This window comes from Pararge aegeria, chromosome 22 (genome assembly GCF_905163445.1).
Source record: "Pararge aegeria chromosome 22, ilParAegt1.1, whole genome shotgun sequence".
NCBI classification, from domain to species: Eukaryota; Metazoa; Arthropoda; class Insecta; order Lepidoptera; family Nymphalidae; genus Pararge; species Pararge aegeria.
Window position 1 is genome coordinate 1,278,930 of NC_053201.1, and position 15,836 is coordinate 1,294,765.

Sequence of the window (15,836 nt, forward strand, 5' to 3'; positions counted from 1 at the left end):
ACTAATGGCAACCCTATGGACCCTTCTTTTAGTAAAAACTATGGCAGTGGTTTACTTAAAAACTATCAGGTTTTTGGTTTCACAGTTCGCAGTTCAGTTTAAGATACAGTAACCTTTTGTTAAATTTCTACTGTTAATTTGTTATGTTTATGTGGTGTACAATAAAAGTGTATTCATTCATTCATTCATTCATAGTTCCTCTAAAGCCTTTGAAGTATTATTTTGGTTATCATTTACACTTTGTATAAATCGTTTGTGATAATTACTAATACTAAAAGTAGAAGTATAAACTTTCCAAAATGTGCGTGTGACCTTTCAGCTAACTAACTGTATGCAAAAAATCAAGTTGATTGGTTGTTTTGTGAGGACGTGACAGAACGGCAATCAAACATACTTTCGCATTTATAAGTAAGGTCGAGTCACAGAAAAGTGTAGCTAACAGCGAACTCAGCGGCGAACCCAGCATTTACAGAATAACATCGCGCAACGATACAGTAAAACGTAGTTTCTGATCTTCTTGACTTACATTGCTCAGAAAGTGCGCAAAGCGACGATAAGTCCGTCCCAATTGTCATATTAGGCTTGTTATGTAGACCATCACGCTGATTTATCACATTACTTATCTTCGGACTAAATTACAAGCTAAGGCGATTTTGAAAAAAAATGTTTATAGAAAAAAGTTTTTTTTGCGTTGGGTATAAAATAATAAAAATAGCAAAAATCAAATCAGTTGTTAGGGGACACCCGGATTTGAACCAGGGACCTATCGATCTGCAGTCGATTGCTCTACCACTGAGCTATATCCCCTGTTATCTGGCGTGTGAAAATAATAAAATTATTCTAAAATTTGTCATCAGAGGAAAATAACGTTCAGGTTTGCCTTTTTAATAATACGAGTATATATTTGCTCGCAGCCAACGCTGTTCAGTTCATTCACTGCTAGGTATCCTTTAAATGTTGTAATTTAATTTATTAGCATTATTTTAACTGTTTGTTCCATTCCTAAGTTTATACCAAAAAATTACATCCAAGCCCTATGTAAAGGTTACATAAAGACAAAAGATATACCTTAATTATATACTGTGCCAAAGACTGTATCGACACCCGAAAAACGGTAGTACATACAGAGGATCAAATTCAGCAAAAAATCTTGTACGTATTTCTGTGACAGAGTGTTCGAAAAGACAAAGCAGAGAAAATAAAAAGCATGTGAAAAAAACCATGCACAGTTGGTCGTAGTGCAATTTTATATTAATTGATTTTAAAAACACAAAAAGAAATGTGAGAAAAGTTAAGTTAGGGGACACTCGGATTTGAACCGGGGACCTATCGATCTGCAGTCGATTGCTCTGCCACTGAGCTATATCCCCTGTTGTTTCAACGACGAAAAATAGTATTAAATCAAATGTAACTCTGAGTTTATTCGAGAAATATCACATACTACATATGTATTTTGCATTATCATTGAGTTATACTAGGTTTCCACATAGTACCTACGTATAATATATTCGATTTTTTCAGTTTAATATTAAGCGAATTAGATTGCCCATGCGGGTCAATTGCATAACAATTCTATGTAAGTCTCGGTCGTCAAACACGCACACTATACAAGATATGAGGATGATCATAAAACAGGTCGCGCGATAAGTCGTGAGAAAAGTTACAGTATGTCTGTATGAAAGAGTCAAAAAGTAAGTAATTTAGAAGTAACATTGTTAAAGACATCGTATCTTCGTGATAGCCTTAAACGTATCTAAGCTCCGTGGCAGAAGAACCTCTAGTTGCCCATGACTTGTACCACAGAACTGCCTACGGGCATCTTTCTGTCAACATGGTATATCGCTTTAACGTTAGCATCGCGTTGAAACTCTAACGAGCTGTCATTGCGCAAAGGCCGCAGGAATGTAAATTCCTCGGCATCAAACCTAGTGACATAATCTCTGAAGCCTCGAGCTAAACAGTGGAAGAGTCAGACTGAAATCTTTTGTGTAGGTGGTACCGTTGTAGTTTCGCAGTCGTTCGACCAGTGAATCTGTAGTTAGCCGCGTTAAGGTCTCGTGGTCCAAACAATTTCACCTACTCCACGGCTAGTATGGGCAGGCGACAATTATCTCCCGCAGCTTTATCAACTCTCAGAGCATTGGCGTGTGACAAGTGGAAATAATTACCAAATAACATATGGGGGTAAACTTCTCCTATTCCATGTTCCCGTGCTTTAGCAGGTACTCGTTAATTAGGTAAGCATCATTTCATAATTAAGATATTTGTTTTATAAATATAAACTAAATAAAAACTAAAACGACTTCGAAACCACAGCAGCGAGGCACAGTTCCTAAGATGCTGGCAGCATTGCGGCAGTTCACCGGTAGACTCGATAACCCTAATAACCCTAATCGTTAATAAGGTATATCCCCTGTCAGGGGTATAATTTTTCTCTGCTGCCTGTGCTCACCCTGTCGGTAGGACCACGGTAGATACCAGGTAAGCGTACCCCTAGGATAGATGGGACTCTCCTCGCACCTACTCTTGTTGAAAGCCTGTCATCAATTGGTTGAACACATTACCAGTCCACTACAGGTCAGGGGCTCCTCTCATAAAAGGGTATTTCCCATACTGGCCCGGAGCGATTGGTGGAGTTCGAACGCCTTCGAGAACATTACGGAGAACTCTCAGGAATGTATGTTAATTTAAAAAAGTGCTTGCCCATGCTGGTAACGTTTAGGCTCTTAATTCAAGATATATTTTATTACCTACTAGCTGTTGCCCGTGACTTCGTCTGCGTTTGATTTTGTTTTTTGATGTAGCATTAAATTTAGTTGTGGATCTAAAAAAAAATAAAGTATTCAGTATCGCTAAGCCTTGAATAAGGGGTTTGCTGCTGTCCGCTGAGGAGTTCTGCCCTCTATCTCCAACCACAGTTTGGGCAAAATTAAACACATATTATAATCTCTATAGTACAAAAATAATTATTTAAATCGCTTATAATTTGTCGGAGTTATGGTGTAATATCGTGAAACACTCATCCCCTCTACCAAAAGAACCGAGCATAATGTCGGGATAAAAAGTATCCTATATTACTTCTAACACTTCCAAGAATATGTGTTCAAAGTTTCATGAGGATCGCTTAAGTAGTTTATGCCTGAAAGCGTAACAAACAAACTTACATTGACATTTATAATATTAGTAGGGGTAGGGATATCCCGGTTGATTTAACATATTTATCAGGGTAATAATCATCACGACGGGTTGGTGATCACAGTACAGAGGAACAGAGGAAGCTCTCTGTTATATTCCCTTAGTGGCCTAGTATGGCACCCGTGGGATGAGGAGGGTCGTGAACGTGTTCTGATCTGAGTAATACCTACAGGTTTTTAAATAACAACAACTGTTTTTTATGCGGTACAAATCAGTTCAACGTATTACCTAAACGTTTCATTGTGATTAATAAAACCCATGGCAGTTTTAATGCTAAAATACCCAGAATATTAGTTATATAGTTATGAGTTATTAGTTACGTGTTTCAACCAAAGGGGTTGATATGTATGGTTAAAACACATTTGGGGGTCAATGGATTTATATACTATACAACTGCAGAATAACTTTATTTACTAAAGAAATAATCCATCTACCCAAGAGTCTATTTTGCTGAAGCTTATACATTTTTTATACAAATGTTATACTCAATTCCACGTGCGGATTTGTGGACTATCGCCTGGACTAGGGCAGCGAGGTGGACTATCGCCTAGACCCTTCTCATTCTAAACCAAATGGGTTGTTAAAGATTAGCAGACAATACAAAACAGACAATAAAAATATAAAAAAGCAATGTGTCATCTCTTGTTTCAAACGTGTCTCACTATAATATGGACCTTTACAAAAGTAGATCGAAACTTCAACGTTTCCTACTAGACGACGCTACAGTCGCTATAAGACTGATGTGAAAGGCATATACTAATTTCGGCATCGACGGTAGGAGAGCCGTAGCTTAATTGGTGAAAGCGCTCAGGCCGCGATTGCCCGAGAGTCGCAGGTTCAAATACTGTCGGTTCCGAAATTTTTTATATGCATTTTAAATTTATAAAATTGATTAGCAGGCAGTTTTATATTTAACATATTTTCCTAACCAATTTAATATTTTTTCGGAAAGTTGATGCTGGGGCAAAGGATTGTTTAAACGAGTACCTTAAAGTACTATTAAACGAATTATGAAAATTCCAAATGAATCTGCAAACGGAATGTGGCCTAGTATACATAACACGATATCATAAAGTATAATCGAAATAGTTTAATTCGTAACCACGCGGAAGCTAGACGTATGCTGTTATATTACGTTTATTGTAAACTGATTATACACTACTGTACGTTATTTACTGACAACAATGCGAATTAGTTTCAATTATTTAAATATTCATTTACATGACATTGCCCATGTAAATATGTCTAAAGCTAAAAAGAACAAATGCTAAGCTCGACGAGTAAGCTACATCTCATCGTCATTGTCAGCTATATTAATGTTCTACTACTGAGTACTGGATTGCAGACCTTCACTATCATCATCATCGTAATCATCATCATCATCATCATCCCATTACCAGCCCACTACAGGGCACGGGTCTTCACGGTCTGTCAACATAATATTTACAGTAATAAAAATTTACAGTATTTACAGTGATAAAAAGTATTTCTTTCTCCAAAGTGCATCTATCTATTTTATCAAGATCGTTGCAGTCCAAATCACTTAACTAAATTAACCGATCTAAGAGTAGGGCTGTTACACCGAGATCATTGTGAGGTCTGTAATTTTATTTAATTTTAAAGTATCAAGTACAATGTATAAATCAACATTATCATTGATTAATTCCATGTTCTTTATAAATATATTAATACTTTTTCCATTATTAGCAACTGGGAGAACACACGGTGCTTAGAGAATACATCGTCAAACACAACACAGATTTAAATTTCGTAGCAAATTGCAGCTAAGTAATCTCACTGTCTTTCGCATTAAGCCTACACAATTAAGGAAATACATTGAATTAAGGCCCGGCTTAATCAACAAGGCATCTATTTCACCCTTCCAGCAAAGGTCAAGTCAATAAATACCGATACAGCGGCACGTGCCCCTAACAATAGCGGTTTATTGCAGCCAATCTTGGGATTTATTCACTACTGTTTCAGTTCAAGGCGTGGTCACATTATTCGTGTAGATATTATAAGTTACCTTTGACATAAAGGTAGGGCATATGACTGCAGCTCGAGTACGAAACGTGCATATGTGTTTGTAGGTTTTTAATTTGACTTCGAATGCTCTATAACAATAGCAGTTCTATGTAATGCTTTAAAAAAGGTGTGTTCCATTGTAACCTTTAAATATATAACTTCATAGTGTAAACCAAGGCAACGAGTGTGTCCCCTATAATTAAATCATTGACATTCCATTATTATTATTTCTGATTTTTGTATTACATTGTATATTTATTTATGACGGACCGTTAAGTTTAAAGTAAGTATAAACTTTGTAACTTCTTATTCTGACTTGCTTGGTAATTTATTTTAAGCTGATATCTCGTTATATCACAAATAAAGTTATTATCACTTATACACTTCCTTTATTAGTACCTACGTCAGGATCCAATAGCTTAGAAAAGAGTACAAGCTTACAATAGAGTTTCGGAGTTTATCGTCTACAATCAAACAACTCTTTTCTCTTTATTATTGAGTTTAAAGAAGGATGGATGCATAATTTGTTATTTTTTCTTGTGTGCTTATTTTTCTAGCTGTAGCTAGATAAAAATAAGCACACAAAAGAAAAAGTGCCAGTTTAACCAAGGAATTTGGCTCCCGTTGAAAAGTCTCATGCAATGCTTATAATGTGGCTATAACCTTGCCTTTAAGCGCAAAATTTTATATCCATACAGCCAAGTCGGAATGTTGGTCCTTGATTGCAAACCGATTTACAATCGATTGTTCCTTTTTTCCCTTAATTTGGTTTTAAAAACAACTCCCCAAGCTTTACGGCTTGTATTTCCACATGAGCTTTGTTGAAATTTATTTAAAGCCATTCCCAGTTAAAGAAACAGTAGTGCATTTATCTATAGACAGTTGAATTCCATTATTATTTGTTGGATTTTAAAATTCGATATGTTCGTCAGAGCTTATTTATCAGTAATTAAAAACAGTTTTCCCGACCTATATCGGCCACGGTGGCAACCCTTTTATAGCGCGCAGTCACGTTATGGTATCATTATGAAAATTAAGTTTAATTTGTTACACTCCGCGAAAATCATGAGAATCGGTATGGTGTCATTTATAATTTCTTCAATCCTTATACTCCACACCAAACAGATCTTCGGCAATGTACCCTCTACGCACGTTTCGCTCCGAAACCGGAACATCCTCAGGAGATGTTAACTTTACAATGTATTATTGTTATATTATCACAGATTATGAGGATTGAAGAAATTGTTATATGTGTTATAACACCATACAGATTTTCCTGCTTTTAGAGGAGTCAGAGAGCTTATTTTCATAATATATCATGGAATTCCGCAAAGTAACGCCAGCTTCTATCCAATATTTTTGGTATCAGTTTATAGTACCTACGTAGTTCTGGCATTCCCTGAGAAGTGTTGCTCTAGTTATAGGCGATGGTTTTCCTAAACTGAACTTATGAGCTCGTGATTTGTACTCACACATACTAACCACTAGAGCATCAAGGCATTTTAGTAAATATTCTATTTTTTTTACTGCAATCCCTCCTGCTAGTAAGTCATGATGCAATCTAAGATGGTAGCGGGCTAATATTTTAGAGAGAATGGTAGTCATACCCCTATTCGGTTTGTACGTGACATCGCACCGGAACATTAAATCGCTTAGCGGGACGTGTTTGTTGGTAGGGTGGTAACTAGCCGCGGCCAAAGCCCATCAAACCAGACTAGAGAAAATTCAAAAATTATAAAATCCTAAATAGCCCCTGCCGACTTCCTACTTTACATGCTTAGTTCATCAATTTCACCGTCAAGGCGGTAATTAGCCTGATATCGTAGGTTTGCGGCGGGAGTGTAGCCGGAATTTGATCCCTCGATTTATTAATATCGCAATGATCCACTTTAAATCAACAAGTCGTGAATGAAAGTGCCAATATCAGCCGCTGTAAGTGCTACTTCGACACTTGGGAGCAATTAGAATTCTGATAGCGGCGCGGTTACTAAAACGGCATAATTTAACACTACTCTTTGACAATTCGGGTCAGCGGCTAGGTACGTCACCTCCTTGTCTCAGTTCAATTTATGACAGATAGGTATGATCAGTAGAGAAAGCTTTGAGCTTGCTAAGAGAAATAAAAATAAATATACAACGACAATAGACACAGCGCCATCTAGCCTCAAAGTAAGCGTAACTTGTGTTATGCATACTAAGGTGACTGATGAATATTTTTATGAATAATATACATAAATACTTATTACAAATAATCACAAACAAAAACATCCAGACACTGAAAAACATTAATGTTCATCACACACATAATTTTCCATTTGTGGGAATCGAACTCACAGCCTTGGCTCAGAAAGCAGGTGCGATGCCCACTGCGCCAATCGGCCGTTGAAAAAAAACTATCGCCATTCTTATTTCTGCCATCATGTAGTCTGCTGAATTCTGGGTGTGGTTACAGGCACATGAGTGGTTCGATTAATAGGCGATGTACTTGATTTTTTTTTTCTTTATTTAAAGAGCTTAGACACATAATGTGACTATGTCGCTCTGTTAGTTATATACAGATAAAAATAAAAAAATAATAAATATAAATAAATATACAACGACAATCACACATCGCCACCTAGCCCCAAAGTAAACGTAACTTGTGTTATGGGTACTAAGATGACTGATGAATATTTTTATGAATTATATATACATAAATACTTAGAAAATACATATAAACACCCAGACACTGAAAAATAGTATATAGTCGATAGTTATACATTGTTAGTTATACACTTCGTCCGCCTTGGATTTGTTTTTCGAAACACATGTGCCTCATAAATAATACATAGTAATACATACATTGTGTAGGGATGCTCAACGACGCCATATTCATAAGTCTGTTGAAAGTGGTGACACTGCTAAAACCTGGAAGTTTCTTGAGTCTCTTGGAGTTGGTAAATCATCTCATAGATCTTCTATTAACGTTGATATCGAACTCCTAAATAAACATTTTTCTACTTCTGATACAATTAATAGTTCCGATAAAGAACGTACTCTTAGAATTCTTTCTTCCCACTCAACTCCTAACTTTTTACCATTTACCTTCGAGTCTTTTACTGAATGTGATGTTAAGAAGAGCATAACATCCATTGCATCGAATGCTGTTGGTGTAGATAGCATTACCCGTAATATGATCATTCCAATTCTTGACGTTGTTTCCCCTATTCTAACCCATATCTTAAACTCTTCCATTCTCTGTAGCAAATTCCCTGAAGAATGGAAGTTTGCTCAGATTATTCCTCTACCTAATAAAAACAACCCTTCATCGTTTTCTGATTTTCGCCCCATTTCTATATTACCATTTCTCTCAAAAGTTCTTGAAAAATTCGTATCTCAACAACTTAGTCTCTTTCTTAATAAGAATAACCTTCTCAGTTCTTTGCAATCTGGCTTTCGTCCTGGTCATAGTACGGCTACTGCTCTTGCTAAAGTAACTGATGATATTCGATGGGCGATGGATAACAAGCAGTTAACAATTCTCATTCTGCTTGACTTTAGCAATGCCTTTAATACAGTTGACTTTGACATCTTGCTTAGTCTTTTACGCTCTATTAACATATCTCCATCAGTAATAGACTGGTTTCGGAGTTACCTCAATGGCCGTCGACAGCGCATTCAGATTGACGAGTCCTTTTCGTCTTGGTGTGATGTTGCGGCTGGGGTACCTCAGGGTGGCGTGTTATCTCCTTTACTTTTGTCTATTTTTATTAACTCTATTACTCAAAACATCTCTTCTCTCTATCACATGTATGCAGATGATATCCAAATATATCGCTCATCTACCCTTCAAAATCTTGGTTCTGCTGTTGCAGCTATAAATAATGATATGGCTGCAATTTCTGAGTGGAGCAGGCAATATGGGCTAAAGGTCAATCCTGCAAAATCAAAAGCTATCGTTATTGGTAGCTCAGGAATGATCGCGAGGGTTGATTGGCTGAGCATTCCTTCTGTTATTTATAATGGCATCGCTATTCCTTTTTGTGACTCTGTTAAAGATCTTGGTGTATACCTCGACCGGGAATTGTCATGGACAGCGCATGTCAAAGAGCTGAGTCAGAAAGTGTTTGTGGCGATGAGCTCGTTGCGAAGGCTGCAATCATTTCTTCCAATTCCGACCAAAGTTATGCTAGCACATTCTCTCTTTCTATCTATTCTCGATTATGCGGATGCAAGCTTTCTTAATCTGACCGAGGATCAGCTTAATAAACTTGAGCGTCTTCAAAATCTTGCTATTCGGTTCATATTTGGCCTTCGCAAATATGACCATGTTTCCGAATTTCGACAAAAACTCAAGTGGCTTCCTATTCGTCGTCGCCGGGATATGCATGTACTTTCTCTTCTGTACTGTGTGTTATTTCATCTAAATACTCCCTCGTATTTAAAAGAGAAGTTCACTTTTCTTGGTGAGCAATCTGGTGTAAGATCGTGCCGTGCGCTGACGCTGTGTATGCCTTATCATAGGACAAAATTTTATAAGCGTTCGTTTAGCGTACGAGCTGTGGAATTGTGGAATGCGCTTCCATTGAGCATACGACGATCCAAATCACTGGCGATATTTAAAAGAGCAGTTAAGGCCCATTATATTGTTAACGACTTTTAATAGTATGTATATATGTACTTACTCATTTATTGTATGTTAAAAGTATTTAATTATGTAAGTGTTGTTATTATATATATTAGTTTATTTTTATATTTATTTATTTATTATATTATTTACTTTTTATCTATTTGTGCACACTAGTTTATGTATTAGCATGTAGTTATTTGCATGTATGTATTTTAATATTTGTACCACCAGCAGTCTATTCTCCTCTTTTTTTTCCTAATTCTAAGGTTGCCTGGCAGAGATCGCTATTAAGCGATAAGGCCGCCTTTTGTATTACTACTTCTTTCGATGTTTCTGTTTTTGTTATATTTTAAATGTTGTGGTATACAAATAAAGAGTTTAAATAAATAAATAAATAAATGTGGCAGCGCTTTATGTATTTGGATAGCTAAGCCTGGTTTAAAATCGTCAAACACTTTCGTCCCCTCTCCCAAGAGAACTGAGCTTAATTTCGGGATAAAAATATTACTTCTAATACCTTCAGGAATATGTGTACAAAGTTTCGTTATGATCGGTTTAGTAGTTTTTGCATGAAAGCGTAACAAACAAACTTACATTAACATTTATAATATTAGTAGGGATTTATTCTCTTAATCTATAATATGTTTTATTATTTTACTCCAGTTTCCGCCTTTTGTATTCTACTCCAGTTTTTTTGTGTTTCTCTCAATTCGTCCTTTATTTTCCTAACTGTGTAGTGATGTACAAATAAAGAGTTTAAATAAATAAATATGTTATAACTAATTTATATATCAGTTTTGATTCTGATCTAAGAGGAAAAGCTTCAAACCAATTACATCTACTATACTCATGAAGGTTTCCTCACGATGTTCTCTTTCACCGTTAAAGCAAACGATAAAATAAAACATTCAGCTAAGTTTGTTGTGGGCTTCTTCTTAGACCAGGACGCTTTTGGAACCCTCGTAGCTTTAGTGTTAAGATTACGAATATGGTTATCTCTATCATCTCACTACTGTGTAATTCTCATGTAATGTACGCATCAAAAGTGCCACCTATGGGCCCTACTTGAATAAAGATATTTTTAACTTTGACTTTGAATTTGCTATTTTCATTGCTTGAAACTCACATAACTAAGAAAAGGAGAAACGGATTTGAAATCGGCCCCTCGAAAGTGAAGTCGTAGTCCTACCCACTGGGCTATCGTCGCGTCACATGTGATAATAACCTTTAAAACCCGCTAACCAGCTTTGGAATAGCGTGGTGGTTCTACGCACTCTACTGTGAAGCCTTCTCTACCCAGAAGTGACACGTTAATAGTCTAATATCGGTCAAATCAAGATATACCGATGTCAATAGCTCGCAGAACCATCTCATAAATAAACATTAAATCGCTTAAAGATGAACGGCCTCGTACAATCTGAGATCTGTTATTGGAAGATAAAACACGGTGATAATGTACAGCTCTGACCCTGATTGGACCATCAAGATTGTTAATTAGCTAATGAACACTTGACAGACTTCATTTTACTTAAGGCAGTGGTCAAGTGAACTTAATGTCAGTATGTACATTTATAGCTATAAGGTGTAACCAAATTGTTTTATACGACTACTTTACCTACTAAAGTTTTTAATTTATTTTGCTTGCGAGGACGGCATGATTTCTAAGTGGTTTTAAACTTCAACGTTCTTTTAACATTCATCATCATATCAACCCATTACCGGCCAACTACAGGGCTCGAGTCACTATGAGAAGGGGCGTAGTCCACCACGCTGGCCCAGTGCGGATTGGTGGACTCAACACACCTTTGAGAACATTATGGTCTCTCAGGCATACAGGATTCCTCACCATGTTTTCCTTCACCGTTGAAGCAAGTGATATTTTAAGTACTTAAAACGCATATAACTTAGAAAAGTTAAAGGTGCTTGGATTCGAAAGTGAAGTCGATCTCCTACCCACTGAGCTATCACGACTACAATACATTTAAACATTACGATTCAATAAAATTTATGAAAAATAAAAATTAACAGCGAAACTTATAATTTCGGTTATTTTGGTTGTTTAACAATTTAGTATGTTGCAAATACATCCGAAAAATTAAAGGAAAGTTCTACTTTTCCTTAAACTATAACAATGATTGTGCTAAGCAAAGCCATGCCCTCAGACCCGTTTATTTAAGTCGATATCAATGGCAGTGCTTGGCTATCACAAAGTAATTCTTTGCGGAGAACTATTTATCTGGGCCAATTCTTTTTTTTTTTAATTATTAATTGATGGACCAAGCCGCTAGCTTCACCTAGTGGTAAGTGGAAAACCGCCTATAAACAGCAACGCTTCCCAGGTCAAGCAAGGAACACATCCTGCAAAGTGCGATCCTGCGTCCATCAACCTGAGACGTAGGAGTTAAGCCTCATGTGCCTATAATTGCGACAATGCTGCTTAGCGGCAGAAGTAACCATGGTGGAAGTACTTCCCCAGACGAACTCTGTCACAAAAAAAGAACACCCGGCTAAGTTTGCGGCTTCTGCTTAGACTTCTGCCTCATGTGCCCGTAATTGCACCAACAACCACGCCCTTCACACCGGAACACAGCATTGCAACAATTCTGCTTAGCGGCAGAAATAAGCATGTTGGAAGTACTTCCCCAGACGAACTCTGTCACAAAAAAAACACCCGGCTCAGTTTGGGGCTTCCGCTTAGACTGGGGCGCGTTCGGAACCCTAGTAGCTTTAGTTTTAAGTTTACGAATGTATTTATCGCTAACACTAATCACTATCTTCACGTTTTGTATGTAATCAACGCATAAAAGTCCCATCTATTTGAATAAAGAAATATTTGACTTTGACCTTGAAAAGCTCTTCCACTACTAAAATCCTTCCTTACATTATTTCCTCTCAATCGTACAGATATTAATTCTCTTGCATCCTATTACATGTTTATAGTCACCTTATTAATAATGGTCCCTTATTTAAATAAGAGCTTAACAAGTTACAAGTCGGTAGCCATCTTGCATCCGACGTGCGCAAGATATATAGCCTTTAAGTGATGACCCATTCGTCATTGGACGGGACATTTATATCTAGTAATTTCTATCATTTCCTCTCAAGTCTCAACTTACTTGGAGGGGTAATATTAATAAATGTATTCAATAGTGACCTATAAATACCGTTTCTTTTAAATCTATCAGTACATATGATTGGTTTGTGCAGATGTAACGAAGCGTCGCGTCGCGTCGTGTTTACTTATACTTGACTAGATGTGCCCTGCAGTTTCGCCCGCGTAATTTTGGGAGGCAGCGTACTGCTACATAGTCTACACCTATAGTCATATATGAGATTTTCAGATTTTTTCACAAACATTTTTTTTCTTACGTAATTTTTTTTTGCAATGAAAAGTATAGGTACTATATTATTTCTAATACGTCCAAGAATATGTATAAAAAGTTCCATGAAGATCGGTTCAGTAGTTTTCGCGTGAAAGCGTAACAAACAAACTTACATTCACATTTATAATATTAGTAGGGATTTATTTATTTATTGGATTTACCAGCGATTTTACATTAATAAAAATAGCATTCCTTATCATATATACATTACACAGAGTATGCAAAACCGTTTAAAGGTAAACACTTAATGCTAATTTCTCTTATGAACTAAAAATATTCAAAGTGAGTAAAAAAAGAAAAAGAAAATAATAACAACATTGTAGAGAAGCAGGCGTCACTTTGCGGAATTCCATGATAAATTATGAAAATTAAGCTTAATTTGCTAAACTCCGAACTTCGGCAATGTACCCTAAACAACGAGGTACATTGCCGAAGATCTGTTTGGTGTGGAGTATAAGGATTGAAGAAATTATAAATTACACCATACAGATTCTCCTGCTTTTCGCGGAGTATAGCAAATTAAGCTTAATTTTCATAGTAAATAACAACAACAATAAAAGCCGAAATTAATTAATCAGTAGTAGAAATTTATCTATTAGTTTATTTATTAGTTGTGTTTAAAAAATAACATCTTAGCTTATTAATAAAGTGCTGTGCTTTAAGTTGATGGTTCGACCCCCCACTGGCAGAGAAAATTTCAGAATTTTCCCTGGTCTGGCATTGGCCACATCTATTTACCACCCTACAGAGAAAGACGTGCCGCTAAGCGATTTAGCGATGTCGCGTAGAAACCGATTAGAGGTATGGGTTTGAAATCACTACGTTACCCCTAACAGGTTAGCCCGATACCACCTTAGACTGTTAAATTATAACCACGTTCTTCTTCACGGCAGCTATAAGCAATACTTCTAACCTTCTAAAATAATAAGACTCATATATTAATCTGGGTTGTGGAAAAATAACGTAATTACTGTGTGCTTAATTTCCATCAATTCTCACTAATACAAACATTTATAACATATCGAATACCAAGAAACTGTCGAGAATGCAACATCAAACGATATCGTTAATTTATAACTGTTTCATAGCGTCCTTGCATCCCTTTGTTTGTGTCTGAAGTTTGTTGCGACTCTGGTTAACTTCAAAATTTCGTTGCATTTCGTTGACCTGTCTGACGGTTGCAGTGGTGAGGTCTGTGGTCATATAAGTAGGAGAGGCCGGGTTCGATCGCAGACAGGAGTAATCTATAATATATAAAAGGCAAAGGTGAATGATTGACTGACTGACTGACTGATCTATCAACGCACAGCTCTAACCACTTGACTGATTGGGCTGAAATTTTGCACCTTTACTTCGTTGAAACTTTGATTTTAGGTTTTTCGATTTCAAATAAAGAAATATGTGTTTCACAAATTTTAAAAATTCCAACTCCCTAGGCATCAACGTAAAAATTTATATGAAAGTTTCTAATTTTTTAAGTAATTTACGATTATATTTTTTTTTCTATTATCAGCAAGACTTTTGTTTAAACCTTTGTAGTTAAAATTTACCAATCAAAAATTGAACTAAACGTAAGCGAAGCTGCGGGCAAATGTTAGTTTTAAATAAAGAAATAAATATACTATGACAATACACACATTGCAATATAGCCCCAAAGTAAGCTTAGCTTGTGTTTATGGCTACTAAGATGACTGATGAATATTTTCATTCATATATTTCATAAATACTTAAAATATACATACGAACACCCAGACACTGAAAAAAATTCATGTTGATCACACAAACTGATTGGCTTAGAGAGTCGCTTCAAGTCAATAAATATCAACAAGTAAGTGTATCATTTTGGCTAAAGCGGAAAATTTATAAACGTTATGTACGAAATAAAATGTGTCATAGCAGTTCAGAAGCAAATCTGCATTAATACTGCGATAAATCTCAAGTCGTATCCTGTATAGCCGTACAGTAATCGTGTCGTGTAAAACTGTCCTATTAGCGATTTCGCATTGACAGCTATGCCAACTAGGAGTAGTGTTATCAAAAAAAAGTTAATACCTGCCTATTGTTTAACTGTTACCTTCTACGAATCTATTTTTTTGTGGGAAATGTGTCATATGAAAAACAAAAAAAAAACCTCTCACAAAAAACAATAATTGAATAAAGAATTTTTAACACCTTACCTACCTTTGTATGAGAAGCAAGCTTTTTCTACGCGAGATTGAGTCAAGATTGGTGCATTGCTTGAGCCGATAACAAAAATAGGTAAAGGTGAAACTGACAAAACAGTTATTTTTGTAAATCCCGTAGAAATCCTTTATTTTCATGGGATAAAAACTATCCTTTATCCGTCTCCAGAATGCAAGAAAACTGACAATGCGTGACACCTTGGGTCAAAGGAAACAAGACTATACAGTGATTTTGTAAATCCTGTAAGACCTTTCATTTTTCCAGTTAAAAACGTATTCTGTCTCGAAATACAATCGTCGTGATTGGTGCAGTGGAAACACTTTCGCATTGGACAATATCGTGAAGTGTAAAATTTCTTGTCTACAACCTTAGTACAAGATATTCACGCTCGCAAACGTAGAGTCAATTTCGCGTATCGAAACATAATATCGTCATAGTTA

The 15,836-nt window shown here is 36.2% G+C and overlaps 2 non-coding genes across 2 annotated transcripts; both read right to left on the reverse strand.

The window, feature by feature from the left end:
- Positions 1-735: 735 nt before the first annotated feature.
- Trnac-gca lies at positions 736-807 on the reverse strand. Its single transcript has one exon. It is a non-coding gene; the product is annotated as a tRNA-Cys (tRNA).
- A 491-nt stretch (positions 808-1,298) lies between these two features.
- Positions 1,299-1,370, reverse strand: Trnac-gca. The gene has a single exon. It is a non-coding gene; the product is annotated as a tRNA-Cys (tRNA).
- Positions 1,371-15,836: the final 14,466 nt, after the last annotated feature.